General features: G+C 49.1%; 1 long non-coding RNA gene across 1 annotated transcript; it reads right to left on the bottom strand.

Annotated features, from left to right (window-relative positions):
* Window positions 1–575: 575 nt before the first annotated feature.
* LOC310698537 lies at window positions 576–2,192 on the bottom strand. Its single transcript, XR_014521585.1, has 3 exons — window positions 2,125–2,192; window positions 1,471–1,771; window positions 576–680 (listed from the first exon to the last, which is right to left on the bottom strand). It is a non-coding gene; the product is annotated as an uncharacterized lncRNA (long non-coding RNA).
* Window positions 2,193–5,177: the final 2,985 nt, after the last annotated feature.

The raw sequence follows: 5,177 nt of genomic DNA, 5'->3' as shown, positions 1-5,177 counted from the left end.
CTATGTTCAAGAAGCAAATGGCAAGCGCCCTGCCATATCCCACTGAGAAATAGAATCGTTCTCGTCAGGCGCCTATTCCGCTTTCCAAGAAGAGGGATGTTGCCGTCTTTGTTGTTTCCTTCAAGGGGACACTTCGAAAAGATTCTGCCCTTAGGTCAAAACAGAATATTTGTTTCATTCAGCATTTCCTACCCAGATGAAGCTAGAGACCAGTTTAACCATTTTACTTTATTACGTACTTGCACTCCTCCTCCATGAAAGGAGAAAATGAGAGAGTAGCATTTTCAACTTATTTATTTATTTATTTGATTATAGGCCACCTTTCTGAGCACAACTCTTTCAAGGCAGCTTACACAGTACAGTGGTGCCTCGCAAGACGAAATTAATTCGTTCCGCGAGTTTTGCCGTCTAGCGAATTTTTCATCTTGCGAAGCACGGTTTTAACGGTTTAACAAAGTCGCAAGACGTTTTCGTCTTGCGAAGCAAGCCCATAGGGAAATTCGTCTTGCGAGGCAAATCGAAAACGGAAAAACCTTTCGTCTAGCGAGTTTTTTGTCTTGCGAGGCATTCGTCTTGCGAGGTACCACTGTAAAGGCAGGATATCAACAATAAAACCACTACAATAAATCAGCACTAAAACACAATCCGTCCACTAACAGCAATAAAAAACAATTGCGTGGCTATTCCCTCCCCCCCCCCCCGGTGTGATAAATAAAGACACGGGACACAAAGATTTAGGTTAATGGGCGAAAATGGCCACAACTTTATTGATTACAGGTAAGAAGGGTATTGGTTTTAGGCATTGGCCCCTAACCGACTATCCGGTCTAACCGGGAAGGGTTAAACACCAACAGGGGGAGCCACCCGAGATACATATCCCTAGGCGCTCCCCGAGGGGTTACCGCTCGGGGGGGCGCTTTAGGCCCTAACCTCCGTAGGTTTCGGACGAGGCGTCGCCCCTCGGAGTCCTTTAACGAACTACCCTTCAAGCCTTGGGGGAGGTGATGGCGTTCCTCCCCCCCAACCTCATTTGCATGACAATACCCCGGCCAATGCCTACCGCCAAAACCGAGGGAGTTGTGACGGTTTGCTACGAGGTAGGCGAAAAAACCAAGTGGCTCCAAAACCAGGCAATTAGCCAAATGGAAAAACTCCTACCAGGCCCCTTGCGGCGACCAGCCGAAGCCCATAGCAATGGCAATGGCAAAACCTAAAGGGCGGGTGGGTGGGTAACCAGGTCAGCTGCAAGGGAGAAAGGGGCGAGCCAAGGGCTGCCCCGACCTTAAGTGGCCTCTGGAAGGCCCACCCCTGCCGCCAGCCGATTGGCTGGCGCAGCAGAGGGATGCAAACTAAGGAGAATCCGTGCTTCCTGCGAGGCTGGCGCCAGCCTCGCGGGAATGAGAGTGGGCGGGGTCGTGAGCCCGCAACCCCCCCTCCTCCTGAAGTTCGGTAGTGGCATTATCGCCATACAAACTGTTAAAAGCAAAAATTAACATCCCAGTCAGAAAACGTTGTTCATGCATAAACCATCTAAAACCAACAAGCTTTCAAGGCATTCTGGAAGAACTGAAGTGTGGCAGCTTCCTGCAGAACCATTGGCAAAGAATGTCAGAGCTGTGGGGCCACCACAGAGAAAGCCTTGTCCTTGTTCACACTAACTTCGGCGATCCAAGTGGTGGTAGGATAAGGTTACAATAGATCACATGTGAAATCCAAGGAAGCTGTTTGCCCAAGTGCATACAAATCGGATGTGGGTGCTTCCGGGGCATATCTAGGGGTTAGCCAGGCTAGTAAAGGTAAAGGGAAATGGACCCTTAGTCCAGCCGTGGCCAACTCTGGGGTTGTGGTGCTCATCTTGCTTTATTGGCCGAGGGAGCCGGCGTACAGCTTCCGGGTCATGTGGCCAGCATGACTAAGCCACTTCTGGCAAACCAGAGCAGCGCATGGAAACGCCGTCTACTTGCACTTTGACGTGTTTTTGAACTGCTAGGTTGGCAGGAGCAGGGACCGAGCAATAGGAGCTCACCCCGTCGCGGGGATTCGAACAGCCGACCTTCGGATCAGCAAGTCCTAGGCTCTGTGGTTTAACCCACAGCGCCACCCACGTCCCAGGCTAGCCCCTACCAAAGCTGCAGGCCTGGGGTGTGTGCAAAAATCTCACCTCTCCACTCTGGCTCGGAGTTGCTATGTGCTCTCCAGGCTGCACTTCTGCTGTTCTGGGTCTGCAGGCTCCTCTGGTCACCTTGGCGGAGGAATCATTGGCAGAAGAATCTTGTTGCTGGCCCAGGTCTTTTGACCCCATTGCCCCAAAGGTGATGAAAAGCAAACGTGTCGAGTTTCTGGTCCATGGTCTTTCCAATGGCGCAAGGGACTGACGGAGGGGACGCCAATACAACTCCTTGCCAGGAGCACAAGGGAGCCTAGATATGCCTCTGGGTGCTTTGGAATTGGGTCCTCTGCTCCAGTTCCAGCCATGTACGTAATAATTTAGTTCTCCCATGTGATTGCATCAGACTGACATTTGATGGGACTCTATGCTGAGCCACTACCAAATTCCAAGTATGTACAGTACAAATGGGGACGCAGGTGGCGCTGTGGTCTAAACCACAGAGCCTAGGGCTTGCCGATCAGAAGGTCGGAGGTTCAAATCCCCACGACGGGGTGAGCTGCCGTTGCTTGGTCCCTGCTCCTGCCAATCTAGCGGTTCAAAAGCACTTCCAAGTGCAAGTAGATAAATAGGTACCACTCCGGCGGGAAGGTAAACGGTGTTTCCATGCGCTGCTCTGGTTCGCCAGAAGCGGCTTAGTCCTGCTGGCCACATGACCCGGAAGCTGTACGCCGGCTCCCTCGGCCAGTAAAGCAAAATGAACGCCGCAACCCCAGAGTCGGTCACGACTGGACCTAATGGTCAGGGGTCCCTTTACCCTTTACCTTTACAGCACAAATGTAGGATGCACACAGCTCCACCTAAATCCCAATTGTTATTTATTCATTACATTCTTGCTGATGATGTTCTTGTTCCATTATACTGCTTTTCTTGTCCGCTTTGAGTGTTTTACAATACGGTAGCCAGGTCACTACTCAGCAAGCTGCTAGAAAATTCTCCTGCACATTGAGGATCCATTTCCAGAAACTGGTTTTGTTTTCCCCCTCCCAACATTTTTGCTGAGACTCAGTCGCAAAGGAAACAGAAAGGGGTACACACCTTACAGAGCTTTTAAAAAGGACACTGACAAACTGGAATGTGTCCAGAGGAGGGCAACCAAAATGGTCCAAGGCCTGGAAACGATGCCTTATGAGGAACGGCTAAGGGAGCTGGGCATGTTTAGCCTGGAGAAGAGGAGGTTAAGGGGTGATATGATAGCCATGTTCAAATATATAAAGGGACGTCACATAGAGGAGGGAAAAAGGTTGTTTTCTGCTGCTCCAGAGAAGCGGACACGGAGCAATGGATCCAAACTACAAGAAAGAAGATTCCACCTAAACATTAGGAAGAACTTCCTGACAGTAAGAGCTGTTCGACAGTGGAATTTGCTGCCAAGGAGTGTGGTGGAGTCTCCTTATTTGGAGGTCTTTAAGCAGAGGCTTGACAACCATATGTCAGGAGTGCTCTGATGGTGTTTCCTGCTTGGCAGGGGGTTGGACTCAATGGCCCTTGTGGTCTCTTCCAACTCTATGATTCTATGGGGGGGGGGGAATCCGATGAAAATGTTTCCTTCCGTATAAAACATGTCCTTCTCATGAATGTATATAAGGCCATTTGGTTTTGGACATTCAGTCCCTGAATATGAAATTCAATCTCCATGAGGATGAATTTGCTTTGAAACAGGTGCTTACATTTAATGGATTGCCTCTTTGCGCTGTTACTGCGCTTGTGGAAACGTGCAGATCTTTCATGCACCTTTCCTAGGCATTATGCTTTGATGTCATCTTTTTGAATTCATAGAATCCTAGAATGATATTGTGTCAAATATATTCTGATGATCTGCTTTCCCCTCTATCCAGTCTAGGATCCACAATGAAGCCCTGCCAAAAAAAAAAAAAGTAATTGTACTAATATTTTTCTATGAATTTCTGGATCAGATAGCTTCAGAACTTGCTTGTGTAAACAAGATATATGCATTCAATGGCATTATAGCTTAGTCACTAGGGCTGGAGACTCTTAATCTCAAGGTTGTGGGTTTGGGTCCCATGTTGGACAAAAGATTGGACTAGAATCAGGGGTGGCCAATTCCCAAGAGACTGCAATCTACTCACAGAGTTAAAAACTGACAGTGATCTACCCCCTTTTGGAGGGTTCGGGTCAAAGTTGTTAAGCTTTTTTTAGGAAGAAGGAAGGCCCATTCTGGCGGGTGGGGTCAGGGAGCTACAGTTGTTTAGCTTCTTTGGGGGGAGCCAATGATCTACTGCAGACGTCCAGTGATCTACCAGTAGATCACGATCTACCTGTTGGACATGCCTGGACTAGATGACCCTTGTAGTACAGTGGTACCTCGGGTTACATACGCTTCAGGTTACAGGCTCCGCTAACCCAGAAATAGTGCTTCACGTTAAGAACTTTGCTTCCGGATAAGAACAGAAATCAGGCTCTGGCGGCACGGCAGCAGCAGGAGGCCCCATTAGCTAAAGGGGTGCTTCAGGTTAAGAATAGTTTCAGGTTAAGAACGGACCTCTGGAACGAATTAAGTACTTAACCCGAGGTACCACTGTATTTCCAACTCTACAATTCTATTATTAATGCTGTATTAGCTGCCATTTTCTCAAATGGTAGGCACGTGAAGTTGGCTGATGTGCATTACTGTGGTGTTTTGTACATGGAGATGGTTCAGAAACTCCCCTTTGTACAGTATGCAGCAGCTAATTACTGGCTGGGCAAACTGAATACCTCTTACCACTCCAGGGACGCGGACTTATAAAAAATATTGGGGGGGCCCGGGAAAGCTCATGAATAATAAATAAGCTCATGAATATGCAAATAAAGTGGCGCCGCCTCCTCGTGAGCGAATAGGGGAGAGCGTGCTGCGCCTATTAATCAGCTCTGAAGGAAATTGGGTGGAGCTTTTGCTCGGGAGGGAGGGCAGGAGGCATGCAGCTCGACCCTGTGCATTTTGGGCTGGAGGAGGGGCGGCGATGGCGCTCTGCTGGAGGGGCGCCGGAGATTATTGGGGGGGCAGAGC

This window comes from Podarcis liolepis, assembly GCF_965112155.1.
Source record: "Podarcis liolepis genome assembly, chromosome: 2".
In the NCBI taxonomy this organism is placed as follows: Eukaryota; Metazoa; Chordata; class Lepidosauria; order Squamata; family Lacertidae; genus Podarcis; species Podarcis liolepis.
This window is presented reverse-complemented; position numbering and strand designations above follow the sequence as displayed.